Consider the following 15,720-nt stretch of genomic DNA (forward strand, 5'->3'; position numbering starts at 1 on the left):
AACCACAGAGACCCCGTCTAACTAACCAGAGACCACGTCTAACTAACCACAGAGACCTCGTCTAACTAACCACAGAGACCTCGTCTAACTAACCACAGAGACCCCATCTAACTAACCAGAGACCCCGTCTAACTAACCACAGAGACCCCGTCAAACTAACCACAGAGACCCCTTCTAACTAACCTCAGAGACCTCGTCTAACTAATTACAGAGACATCGTCTAACTTACCACAGAGACCCCGTCTAACTAACCACAGAGATCTCGTCTAACTAACCACAGAGACCTCGTCTAACTAACCACAGATACCTCGTCTAACTAACCACAGAGACCTCGTCTAACTAACCACAGAGACCCCGTCTAACTAACCAGAGACCCCGTCTAACTAACCACAGAGACCCCGTCTAACTAACCACAGAGATCTCGTCTAACTAACCACAGAGACCCCGTCTAACTAATCACAGATACCTCGTCTAACTAACCACAGAGACCCCGTCTAACTAACCAGAGACCCCATATAACTAACCACAGAGACCCGTCTAACTAACTACAGAGACCTCGTCTAACTAACCAGAGACCTCGTCTAACTAACCAAAGAGACCCCGTCTAACTAACCACAGAGATCTCGTCTAACTAACCACAGAGACCCCGTCTAACTAACCACAGAGACCTCGTCTAACTTACCACAGAGACCCCGTCTAACTAACCAGAGACCCCGTCTAACTAACCACAGAGACCCCGTCTAACTAACCACAGAGATCTCGTCTAACTACGCACAGATACCCCTTCTAACTAATCACAGAGACCTCGTCTAACTAACCACAGAGACCCCGTCTAACTAACCATAGAGACCCCGTCTAACTAACCACAGAGACCCCGTCGAACTAACCAGAGACCCGTCTAACTAACCACAGAGACCCCGTCTAACTAACCACAGAGTTCTCGTCTAACTACGCACAGAGACCTCGTCTAACTAACCACAGAGACCCCGTCTAACTAACCACAGAGACCTCGACTAACTAACCACAGAGACCCCGTCTAACTAACCACAGAGACCTCGTCTAACTAACCACAGAGACCTCGTCTAACTAACCACAGAGACCTCGTCTAACTAACCACAGAGACCTCGTCTAACTAACTACAGAGACCTCGTCTTACTAACCACAGAAACCCCGTCTAACTAACCACAGAGACCTCGTCTAACTAACCACAGATACCTCGTCTAACTAACCACAGAGACCCCGTCTAACTAACCACAGAGACCTCGTCTAACTAACCACAGAGACCTCGTCTAACTAACTACAGAGACCTCGTCTAACTAACCACAGAGACCTCGTCTAACTAACCACAGAGACCCCGTCTAACTAACCACAGAGACCTCGTCTAACTAACCACAGAGACCTCGCCTATCTAACCACAGAGACCCCGTCTAACTAACCACAGAGACCTCGTCTAACTAACCACAGAGACCTCGTCTAACTAACCACAGAGACCTCGTCTAACTAACCACAGAGACCTCGTCTAACTAACCACAGAGACCTCGTCTAACTAACCACAGAGACCTCGTCTAACTAATCACAAAGACCTCGTCTAACTAACCACAGAGACCTCGTCTAAGTAACCACAGAGACCTCGTCTAACTAACCACAGAGACCCCGTCTAACTAACCAGAGACCCCGTCTAACTAACCACAGAGACCCCGTCTAACTAACTACAGAGACCTCGTCTAACTAACCAGAGACCTCGTCTAACTAACCAGAGACCCCGTCTAACTAACCAAAGAAGACCCCGTCTAACTAACCACAGAGATCTCGTCTAACTAACCACAGAGACCCCGTCTAACTAACCACAGAGACCCCGTCTAACTAACCACAGAGATCTCGTCTAACTACGCACAGAGACCCCGTCTAACTAACCACAGAGACCTCGTCTAACTAACCACAGATACCTCGTCTATCTAACCACAGAGATCCGTCGAACTAACCACAGAGACCCGGTCAAACTAACCACAGAGACCCCGTCTAACTAACCACAGAGACCTCGTCTAACTAACCACAGAGACATCGTCTAACTTACCACAGAGACCCCGTCTAATTAACCACACAGACTTCGTCTAACTAACCACAGAGACCTCGTCTAACTAACCACAGAGACCTCGTCTAACTAACCACAGAGACCCCGTCTAACTAACCAGAGACGCCGTCTAACTAACCACAGAGACCCCGTCTAACTAACCACAGAGATCTCGTCTAACTAACCACAGATACCCCGTCTAACTAACCAGAGACCACGTCTAACTAACCACAGAGACCTCGTCTAACTAACCACAGAGACCTCGTCTAACTAACCACAGAGACCCCGTCTAACTAACCAGAGACCCCGTCTAACTAACCACAGAGACCCCGTCAAACTAACCACAGAGACCCCTTCTAACTAACCTCATAGACCTCGTCTAACTAATTACAGAGACATCGTCTAACTTACCACAGAGACTCCGTCTAACTAACCACAGAGACCCCGTCTAACTAACCAGAGACCCCGTCTAACTAATCACAGAGACCCCGTCAAACTAACCACAGAGACCCCTTCTAACTAACCTCAGAGACCTCGTCTAACTAATTACAGAGACATCGTCTAACTTACCACAGAGACCCCGTCTAACTAACCACAGAGATCTCGTCTAACTAACCACAGAGACCTCGTCTAACTAACCACAGATACCTCGTCTAACTAACCACAGAGACCTCGTCTAACTAACCACAGAGACCCCGTCTAACTAACCAGAGACCCCGTCTAACTAACCACAGAGACCCCGTCTAACTAACCACAGAGATCTCGTCTAACTAACCACAGAGACCCCGTCTAACTAATCACAGATACCTCGTCTAACTAACCACAGAGACCCCGTCTAACTAACCAGAGACCCCATATAACTAACCACAGAGACCCGTCTAACTAACTACAGAGACCTCGTCTAACTAACCAGAGACCTCGTCTAACTAACCAAAGAGACCCCGTCTAACTAACCACAGAGATCTCGTCTAACTAACCACAGAGACCCCGTCTAACTAACCACAGAGACCTCGTCTAACTTACCACAGAGACCCCGTCTAACTAACCAGAGACCCCGTCTAACTAACCACAGAGACCCCGTCTAACTAACCACAGAGATCTCGTCTAACTACGCACAGATACCCCTTCTAACTAATCACAGAGACCTCGTCTAACTAACCACAGAGACCCCGTCTAACTAACCATAGAGACCCCGTCTAACTAACCACAGAGACCCCGTCTAACTAACCAGAGACCCGTCTAACTAACCACAGAGACCCCGTCTAACTAACCACAGAGATCTCGTCTAACTACGCACAGAGACCTCGTCTAACTAACCACAGAGACCCTGTCTAACTAACCACAGAGACCTCGACTAACTAACCACAGAGACCCCGTCTAACTAACCACAGAGACCTCGTCTAACTAACCACAGAGACCTCGTCTAACTAACCACAGAGACCCCGTCTAACTAACCACAGAGACCTCGTCTAACTAACCACAGAAACCTCGTCTAACTAACTACAGAGACCTCGTCTAACTAACCACAGAGACCCCGTCTAACTAACCACAGAGACCTCGTCTAACTAACCACAGATACCTCGTCTAACTAACCACAGAGACCCCGTCTAACTAACCACAGAGACCTCGTCTAACTAACCACAGAGACCTCGTCTAACTAACTACAGAGACCTCGTCTAACTAACCACAGAGACCTCGTCTAACTAACCACAGAGACCCCGTCTAACTAACCACAGAGACCTCGTCTAACTAACCACAGAGACCTCGCCTATCTAACCACAGAGACCCCGTCTAACTAACCACAGAGACCTCGTCTAACTAACCACAGAGACCTCGTCTAACTAACCACAGAGACCTCGTCTAACTAACCACAGAGACCTCGTCTAACTAACCACAGAGACCTCGTCTAACTAACCACAGAGACCTCGTCTAACTAATCACAAAGACCTCGTCTAACTAACCACAGAGACCTCGTCTAAGTAACCACAGAGACCTCGTCTAACTAACCACAGAGACCCCGTCTAACTAACCAGAGACCCCGTCTAACTAACCACAGAGACCCCGTCTAACTAACTACAGAGACCTCGTCTAACTAACCAGAGACCTCGTCTAACTAACCAGAGACCCCGTCTAACTAACCAAAGAAGACCCCGTCTAACTAACCACAGAGATCTCGTCTAACTAACCACAGAGACCCCGTCTAACTAACCACAGAGACCCCGTCTAACTAACCACAGAGATCTCGTCTAACTACGCACAGAGACCCCGTCTAACTAACCACAGAGACCTCGTCTAACTAACCACAGATACCTCGTCTATCTAACCACAGAGATCCGTCGAACTAACCACAGAGACCCCGTCAAACTAACCACAGAGACCCCGTCTAACTAACCACAGAGACCTCGTCTAACTAACCACAGAGACATCGTCTAACTTACCACAGAGACCCCGTCTAATTAACCACACAGACTTCGTCTAACTAACCACAGAGACCTCGTCTAACTAACCACAGAGACCTCGTCTAACTAACCACAGAGACCCCGTCTAACTAACCAGAGACGCCGTCTAACTAACCACAGAGACCCCGTCTAACTAACCACAGAGATCTCGTCTAACTAACCACAGATACCCCGTCTAACTAACCAGAGACCACGTCTAACTAACCACAGAGACCTCGTCTAACTAACCACAGAGACCTCGTCTAACTAACCACAGAGACCCCGTCTAACTAACCAGAGACCCCGTCTAACTAACCACAGAGACCCCGTCAAACTAACCACAGAGACCCCTTCTAACTAACCTCAGAGACCTCGTCTAACTAATTACAGAGACATCGTCTAACTTACCACAGAGACCCCGTCTAACTAACCACAGAGACCCCGTCTAACTAACCAGAGACCCCGTCTAACTAACCACAGAGACCCCGTCTAACTAACCACAGAGATCTCGTCTAACTAACCACAGAGACCTCGTCTAACTAACCACAGATACCTCGTCTAACTAACCACAGAGACCTCGTCTAACTAACCACAGAGACCCCGTCTAACTAACCAGAGACCCCGTCTAACTAACCACAGAGACCCCGTCTGACTAACCACAGAGATCTCGTCTAACTAACCACAGAGACCCCGTCTAACTAATCACAGATACCTCGTCTAACTAACCACAGAGACCCCGTCTAACTAACCAGAGACCCCATCTAACTAACCACAGAGACCCGTCTAACTAACTACAGAGACCTCGTCTAACTAACCAGAGACCTCGTCTAACTAACCACAGAGACCCCGTCTAACTAACCACAGAGATCTCGTCTAACTAACCACAGAGACCTCGTCTAACTAACCACAGAGACCTCGTCTAACTTACCACAGAGACCCCGTCTAACTAACCAGAGACCCCGTCTAACTAACCACAGAGACCCCGTCTAACTAACCACAGAGATCTCGTCTAACTACGCACAGAGACCCCGTCTAACTAATCACAGAGACCTCGTCTAACTAACCACAGAGACCCCGTCTAACTAACCATAGAGACCCCGTCTAACTAACCACAGAGACCCGGTCTAACTAACCAGAGAGCCGTCTAACTAACCACAGAGACCCCGTCTAACTAACCACAGAGATCTCGTCTAACTACGCACAGAGACCTCGTCTAACTAACCACAGAGACCCCGTCTAACTAACCACAGAGACCTCGACTAACTAACCACAGAGACCCCGTCTAACTAACCACAGAGACCTCGTCTAACTAACCACAGAGACCTCGTCTAACTAACCACAGAGACCTCGTCTAACTAACTACAGAGACCTCGTCTAACTAACCACAGAGACCCCGTCTAACTAACCACAGAGACCTCGTCTAACTAACCACAGAGACCTCGTCTAACTAACTACAGAGACCTCGTCTAACTAACCACAGAGACCCCGTCTAACTAACCACAGAGACCTCGTCTAACTAACCACAGAGACCTCGTCTAACTAACCACAGAGACCCCGTCTAACTAACCACAGAGACCTCGTCTAACTAACCACAGAGACCTCGTCTAACTAACTACAGAGACCTCGTCTAACTAACCACAGAGACCTCGTCTAACTAACCACAGAGACCCCGTCTAACTAACCACAGAGACCTCGTCTAACTAACCACAGAGACCTCGCCTAACTAACCACAGAGACCCCGTCTAACTAACCACAGAGACCTCGTCTAACTAACCACAGAGACCCCGTCTAACTAACCACAGAGACCCCGTCTAACTAACCACAGAGACATCGTCTAACTAACTACAGAGACCCCGTCTAACTAACCACAGAGACCTCGTCTAACTAATCACAGAGACCCCGTCTAACTAACCACAGAGACCTCGTCTAACTAATCACAGAGACCTCGTCTAACTAACCACAGAGACCTCGTCTAACTAATTACAAAGACCCCGTCTAACTAACCACAGAGACCCCGTCTAACTAACCACAGAGACCCCGTCTAACTAACCACAGAGACCTCGTCTAACTAATCACAGAGACCTCGTCTAACTAACCACAGAGACCTCGTATAACTAACCACAGAGACCTCGTCTAACTAATCACAGAGACCTCGTCTAACTAACCACAGAGACCTCGTCTAACTAATCACAGAGACCTCGTCTAACTAACCACAGATACCTCGTCTAACTAACCACAGAGACCTCGTCTAACTAACCACAGAGACCTCGTCTAAGTAACCACAGAGACCTCGTCTAACTAACCACAGAGACCTCGTCTAACTAACCACAGAGACCTCGTCTAACTAACCACAGAGACCTCGTCTAACTAATCACAAAAACCTCGTCTAACTAACCACAGAGACCTCGTCTAACTAACCACAGAGACCTCGTCTAACTAACCACAGAGACCTCGTCTAACTAACCACAGAGACCTCGTCTAACTAATCACAAAGACCACTTCTAACTAACCACAGAGACCTCGTCTAACTAACCACAGATACCCCCTCTAACTAACCACAGAGACCTCGTCTAACTAACCACAGAGACCTCGTCTAACTAACCACAGAGACCCCGTCTAACTAACCACAGAGACCTCATCTAACTAACCACAGAGACCTTGTCTAACTAACCACAGAGACCCCGTCTAACTAACCACAGAGACCTCGTCTAACTAACCACAGAGACCCCGTCTAACTAACCACAGATACCCCGTCTAACTAACCACAGAGACCTCGTCTAACTAACCACAGAGACCCCGTCTAACTAACCACAGAGACCTCGTCTAACTAACCACAGAGACCTCGTCTAACTAACCACAGAGACCTCGTCTAACTAACCACAGAGACCTCGTCTAACTAACCACAGAGACCTCGTCTAACTAACCACAGAGACCTCGTCTAACTAATCACAGAGACCTCGTCTAACTAACCACAGATACCTCGTCTAACTAATCACAGAGACCTCGTCTAACTAACCACAGAGACCTCGTCTAAGTAACCACAGGGACCTCGTCTAACTAACCACAGACCTCGTCTAACTAACCACAGAGACCTCGTCTAACTAACCACAGAGACCTCGTCTAACTAACCACAGAGACCTCGTCTAACTAACCACAGAGACCTCGTCTAACTAACCACAGAGACCTCGTCTAACTAACCACAGAGACCTCGTCTAACTAACCACAGATACCCCCTCTAACTAACCACAGAGACCTCGTCTAACTAACCACAGAGACCTCGTCTAACTAACCACAGAGACCTTGTCTAACTAACCACAGAGACCCCGTCTAACTAACCACAGAGACCTCATCTAACTAACCACAGAGACCTTGTCTAACTAACCACAGAGACCCCGTCTAACTAACCACAGAGACCTCGTCTAACTAACCACAGAGACCCCGTCTAACTAACCACAGATACCCCATCTAACTAACCACAGAGACCTCGTCTAACTAACCACAGAGACCCCGTCTAACTAACCACAGAGACCTCGTCTAACTAACCACAGAGACCTCGTCTAACTAACCACAGAGACCTCGTCTAACTAACCACAGAGACCTCGTCTAACTAACCACAGAGACCTTGTCTAACTAACCACAGAGACCCCGTCTAACTAACCACAGAGACCCCGTCTAACTAACCACAGAGACCTCGTCTAACTAACCACAGAGACCCCGTCTAACTAACCACAGAGACCTCGTCTAACTAACCACAGAGACCTCGTCTAACTAACCACAGAGACCTCGTCTAACTAACCACAGAGACCTCGTCTAACTAACCACAGATACCTCGTCTAACTAACCACAGAGATCGGTCTAACTAACCACAGAGACCCCGTCAAACTAACCACAGAGACCCCTTCTAACTAACCTCAGAGACCTCGTCTAACTAATTACAGAGACATCGTCTAACTTACCACAGAGACCCCGTCTAATTAACCACACAGACTTCGTCTAAATAAACACAGAGACCTCGTCTAACTAACCACAGAGACCTCGTCTAACTAACCACAGAGACCCCGTCTAACTAACCAGAGACGCTGTCTAACTAACCACAGAGACCCCGTCTAACTAACCACAGAGATCTCGTCTAACTAACCACAGAGACCCCGTCTAACTAACCAGAGACCCCGTCTAACTAACCACAGAGACCTCGTCTAACTAACCACAGAGACCTCGTCTAACTAACCACAGAGACCTCGTCTAACTAACCACAGAGACCCCGTCTAACTAACCACAGAGACCTCGTCTAACTAACCACAGATACCTCGTCTAACTAACCACAGATACCTCGTCTAACTAACCACAGAGACCCCGTCTAACTAACCAGAGACCCCGTCTAACTAACCACAGAGACCCCGTCTAACTAACCACAGAGACCTCGTCTAACTAACCACAGAGACCCCCTCTAACTAATCACAGATACCTCGTCTAACTAACCACAGAGACCCCGTCTAACTAACCAGAGACCCCGTCTAACTAACCACAGAGACCCCGTCTAACTAACTACAGAGACCTCGTCTAACTAACCAGAAACCTCGTCTAACTAGCCAGAGACCCCGTCTAACTAACCACAGAGACCCCGTCTAACTAACCACAGAGATCTCGTCTAACTAACCAGAGACCCCGTCTAACTAACCACAGAGACCCCGTCTAACTAACCACAGAGATCTCGTCTAACTACGCACAGAGACCCCGTCTAACTAATCACAGAGACCTCGTCTAACTAACCACAGAGACCTCGTCTAACTAACCACAGAGACCCCGTCTAACTAACCACAGAGACCTCGTCTAACTAACCACAGAGACCTCGTCTAACTAACTACAGAGACCTCGTCTAACTAACCATAGAGACCCCATCTAACTAACCACAGAGACCCCGTCTAACTGACCAGAGACCCCGTCTAACTAACCACAGAGACCCCGTCTAACTAACCACAGAGATCTCGTCTAACTACGCACAGAGACCTCGACTAACTAACCACAGAGACCCCGTCTAACTAACCACAGAGACCTCGTCTAACTAACCACAGAGACCTCGTCTAACTAACTACAGAGACCTCGTCTAACTAACCACAGAGATCTCGTCTAACTAACTACAGAGACCTCGTCTAACTAACCACAAAGACCTCGTCTAACTAACTACAGAGACCTCGTCTAACTAACCACAGAGACGCCGTCTAACTAACCACATAGACCTCGTCTAACTAACCACAGAGACCTCGTCTAACTAACTACAGAGACCTCGTCTAACTAACGACAGAGACCTCGTCTAACTAACCACAGAGACCCCGTCTAACTAACCACAGAGACCTCGCCTAACTAACCACAGAGACCCCGTCTAACTAACCACAGAGACCTCGTCTAACTAACCACAGAGACCTCGTCTAACTAACCACAAGACCCCGTCTAACTAACCACAGAGACCTCGTCTAACTAACTACAGAGACCCCGTCTAACAAACCACAGAGACCTCGTCTAACTAATCACAGAGACCTCGTCTAACTAATTACAGAGAACCCGTCTAACTAACCACAGAGACCCCGTCTAACTAACCACAGAGACCCCGTCTAACTAACCACAGAGACCTCGTCTAACTAATCACAGAGACCTCGTCTAACTAACCACAGAGACCTCGTATAACTAACCACAGAGACCTCGTCTAACTAATCACAGAGACCTCGTCTAACTAACCACAGAGACCTCGTCTAACTAATCACAGAGACCTCGTCTAACTAACCACAGATACCTCGTCTAACTAATCACAGAGACCTCGTCTAACTAACCACAGAGACCTCGTCTAAGTAACCACAGAGACCTCGTCTAACTAACCACAGACCTCGTCTAACTAACCACAGAGACCTCGTCTAACTAACCACAGAGACCTCGTCTAACTAACCACAGAGACCTCGTCTAACTAACCACAGAGACCTCGTCTAACTAACCACAGAGACCTCGTCTAACTAACCACAGAGACCTCGTCTAACTAACCACAGAGACCTCGTCTAACTAATCACAAAGACCACTTCTAACTAACCACAGAGACCTCGTCTAACTAACCACAGATACCCCCTCTAACTAACCACAGAGACCTCGTCTAACTAACCACAGAGACCTCGTCTAACTAACCACAGAGACCTTGTCTAACTAACCACAGAGACCCCGTCTAACTAACCACAGAGACCTCGTCTAACTAACCAGAGACCTTGTCTAACTAACCACAGAGACCCCGTCTAACTAACCACAGAGACCTCGTCTAACTAACCACAGAGACCTCGTGTCTAACTAACCACAGAGACCCCGTCTAACTAACCACAGATACCCCGTCTAACTAACCACAGAGACCTCGTCTAACTAACCACAGAGACCCCGTCTAACTAACCACAGAGACCTCGTCTAACTAACCACAGAGACCTTGTCTAACTAACCACAGAGACCCCGTCTAACTAACCACAGAGACCTCGTCTAACTAACCACAGAGACCTCGTCTAACTAACCACAGAGACCTCGTCTAACTAACCACAGAGACCTCGTCTAACTAACCACAGAGACCTTGTCTAACTAACCACAGAGACCCCGTCTAACTAACCACAGAGACCTCGTCTAACTAACCACAGAGACCCCGTCTAACTAACCACAGAGACCTCGTCTAACTAACCACAGAGACCTCGTCTAACTAACCACAGAGACCTCGTCTAACTAACCACAGAGACCTCGTCTAACTAACCACAGATACCTCGTCTAACTAACCACAGAGATCCGTCTAACTAACCACAGAGACCCCGTCAAACTAACCACAGAGACCCCTTCTAACTAACCTCAGAGACCTCGTCAAACTAATTACAGAGACATCGTCTAACTTACCACATAGACCCCGTCTAATTAACCACACAGACTTCGTCTAACTAAACACAGAGACCTCGTCTAACTAACCACAGAGACCTCGTCTAACTAACCACATAGACCCCGTCTAACTAACCAGAGACGCTGTCTAACTAACCACAGAGACCCCGTCTAACTAACCACAGAGATCTCGTCTAACTAACCACAGAGACCCCGTCTAACTAACCAGAGACCCCGTCTAACTAACCACAGAGACCTCGTCTAACTAACCACAGAGACCTCGTCTAACTAACCACAGAGACCTCGTCTAACTAACCACAGAGACCCCGTCTAACTAACCACAGAGACCTCGTCTAACTAACCACAGATACCTCGTCTAACTAACCACAGATACCTCGTCTAACTAACCACAGAGACCCCGTCTAACTAACCAGAGACCCCGTCTAACTAACCACAGAGACCCCGTCTAACTAACCACAGAGACCTCGTCTAACTAACCACAGAGACCCCCTCTAACTAATCACAGATACCTCGTCTAACTAACCACAGAGACCCCGTCTAACTAACCAGAGACCCCGTTTAACTAACCACAGAGACCCCGTCTAACTAACTACAGAGACCTCGTCTAACTAACCAGAAACCTCGTCTAACTAGCCAGAGACCCCGTCTAACTAACCACAGAGACCCCGTCTAACTAACCACAGAGATCTCGTCTAACTAACCAGAGACCCCGTCTAACTAACCACAAAGACCCCGTCTAACTAACCACAGAGATCTCGTCTAACTACGCACAGAGACCCCGTCTAACTAATCACAGAGACCTCGTCTAACTAACCACAGAGACCCCGTCTAACTAACCATAGAGACCCCGTCTAACTAACCACAGAGACCCTGTCTAACTAACCAGAGACCCCGTCTAACTAACCACAGAGACCCCGTCTAACTAACCACAGAGATCTCGTCTAACTACACACAGAGACCTCGTCTAACTAACCACAGAGACCCCGTCTAACTAACCACAGAGACCTCGACTAACTAACCACAGAGACCCCGTCTAACAAACCACAGAGACCTCGTCTAACTAACCACAGAGACCTCGTCTAACTAACTACAGAGACCTCGTCTAACTAACCACAGAGACCCCGTCTAACTAACCACAGAGATCTCGTCTAACTACGCACAGAGACCCCATCTAACTAATCACAGAGACCTCGTATAACTAACCACAGAGACCCCGTCTAACTAACCATAGAGACCCCATCTAACTAACCACAGAGACCCCGTCTAACTGACCAGAGACCCTGTCTAACTAACCACAGAGAACCCGTCTAACTAACCACAGAGATCTCGTCTAACTACGCACAAAGACCTCGTCTAACTAACCACAGAGACCCCGTCTAACTAACCACAGAGACCTCGTCTAACTAACCACAGAGACCTCGTCTAACTAACTACAGAGACCTCGTCTAACTAACCATAGAGACCCCATCTAACTAACCACAGAGACCCCGTCTAACTGACCAGAGACCCCGTCTAACTAACCACAGAGACCCCGTCTAACTAACCACAGAGATCTCGTTTAACTACGCACAGATACCCCGTCTAACTAACCACAGAGACCTCGTCTAACTAACCACAGAGACCCCGTCTAACTAACCACAGAGACCTCGTCTAACTAACCACAGAGACCTCGTCTAACTAACGACAGAGACCTCGTCTAACTAACCACAGAGACTCCGTCTAACTAACCACAGAGACCTCGTCTAACTAACCACAGAGACCTCGTCTAACTAACCACAGAGACCTCGTCTAACTAACCACAGAGACCTCGTCTAACTAACCACAGAGACCTTGTCTAACTAACCACAGAGACCCCGTCTAACTAACCACAGAGACCTCGTCTAACTAACCACAGAGACCCCGTCTAACTAACCACAGAGAACTCGTCTAACTAACCACAGAGACCTCGTCTAACTAACCACAGAGACCTCGTCTAACTAACCACAGAGACCTCGTCTAACTAACCACAGATACCTCGTCTAACTAACCACAGAGATCCGTCTAACTAACCACAGAGACCCCGTCAAACTAACCACAGAGACCCCTTCTAACTAACCTCAGAGACCTCGTCTAACTAATTACAGAGACATCGTCTAACTTACCACAGAGACCCCGTCTAATTAACCACACAGACTTCGTCTAACTAAACACAGAGACCTCGTCTAACTAACCACAGAGACCTCGTCTAACTAACCACAGAGACCCCGTCTAACTAACCAGAGACGCTGTCTAACTAACCACAGAGACCCCGTCTAACTAACCACAGAGATCTCGTCTAACTAACCACAGAGACCCCGTATAACTAACCAGAGACCCCGTCTAACTAACCACAGAGACCCCGTCTAACTAACCACAGAGATCTCGTCTAACTACACACAGAGACCTCGTCTAACTAACCACAGAGACCCCGTCTAACTAACCACAGAGACCTCGACTAACTAACCACAGAGACCCCGTCTAACTAACCACAGAGACCTCGTCTAACTAACCACAGAGACCTCGTCTAACTAACTACAGAGACCTCGTCTAACTAACCACAGAGATCTCGTCTAACTAACTACAGAGACCTCGTCTAACTAACCACAGAGACCTCGTCTAACTAACTACAGAGACCTCGTCTAACTAACCACAGAGACCCCGTCTAACTAACCACAGAGACATCGTCTAACTAACCACAGAGACCTCGTCTAACTAACTACAGAGACCTCGTCTAACTAACCACAGAGACCTCGTCTAACTAACCACAGATACCTCGTCTAACTAACTACAGAGACCTCGTCTAACTAACCACAGAGACCTCGTCTAACTAACCACAGAGACCTCGTCTAACTAACCACAGAGACCTTGTCTAACTAACCACAGAGACCCCGTCTAACTAACCACAGAGACCTCGTCTAACTAACCACAGAGACCCCGTCTAACTAACCACAGAGACCTCGTCTAACTAACCACAGAGACCTCGTCTAACTAACCACAGAGACCTCGTCTAACTAACCACAGAGACATCGTCTAACTAACCACAGATACCTCGTCTAACTAACCACAGAGATCCGTCTAACTAACCACAGAGACCCCGTCAAACTAACCACAGAGACCCCTTCTAACTAACCTCAGAGACCTCGTCAAACTAATTACAGAGACATCGTCTAACTTACCACATAGACCCCGTCTAATTAACCACACAGACTTCGTCTAACTAAACACAGAGACCTCGTCTAACTAACCACAGAGACCTCGTCTAACTAACCACATAGACCCCGTCTAACTAACCAGAGACGCTGTCTAACTAACCACAGAGACCCCGTCTAACTAACCACAGAGATCTCGTCTAACTAACCACAGAGACCCCGTCTAACTAACCAGAGACCCCGTCTAACTAACCACAGAGACCTCGTCTAACTAACCACAGAGACCTCGTCTAACTAACCACAGAGACCTCGTCTAACTAACCACAGAGACCCCGTCTAACTAACCACAGAGACCTCGTCTAACTAACCACAGATACCTCGTCTAACTAACCACAGATACCTCGTCTAACTAACCACAGAGACTCCGTCTAACTAACCAGAGACCCCGTCTAACTAACCACAGAGACCCCGTCTAACTAACCACAGAGACCTCGTCTAACTAACCACAGAGACTCCCTCTAACTAATCACAGATACCTCGTCTAACTAACCACAGAGACCCCGTCTAACTAACCAGAGACCCCGTCTAACTAACCACAGAGACCCCGTCTAACTAACTACAGAGACCTCGTCTAACTAACCAGAAACCTCGTCTAACTAGCCAGAGACCCCGTCTAACTAACCACAGAGACCCCGTCTAACTAACCACAGAGATCTCGTCTAACTAACCAGAGACCCCGTCTAACTAACCACAAAGACCCCGTCTAACTAACCACAGAGATCTCGTCTAACTACGCACAGAGACCCCGTCTAACTAATCACAGAGACCTCGTCTAACTAACCACAGAGACCCCGTCTAACTAACCATAGAGACCCCGTCTAACTAACCACAGAGACCCTGTCTAACTAACCAGAGACCCCGTCTAACTAACCACAGAGACCCCGTCTAACTAACCACAGAGACCCCGTCTAACTAACCACAGAGACCTCGACTAACTAACCACAGAGACCCCGTCTAACAAACCAGAGAGACCTCGTCTAACTAACCACAGAGACCTCGTCTAACTAACTACAGAGACCTCGTCTAACTAACCACAGAGACCCCGTCTAACTAACCACAGAGATCTCGTCTAACTATGCAC

The sequence above is a fragment of the Lampetra planeri genome, chromosome 8, assembly GCF_965212315.1.
Source record: "Lampetra planeri chromosome 8, kcLamPlan1.2.h2, whole genome shotgun sequence".
Lineage (NCBI taxonomy): Eukaryota > Metazoa > Chordata > Hyperoartia > Petromyzontiformes > Petromyzontidae > Lampetra > Lampetra planeri.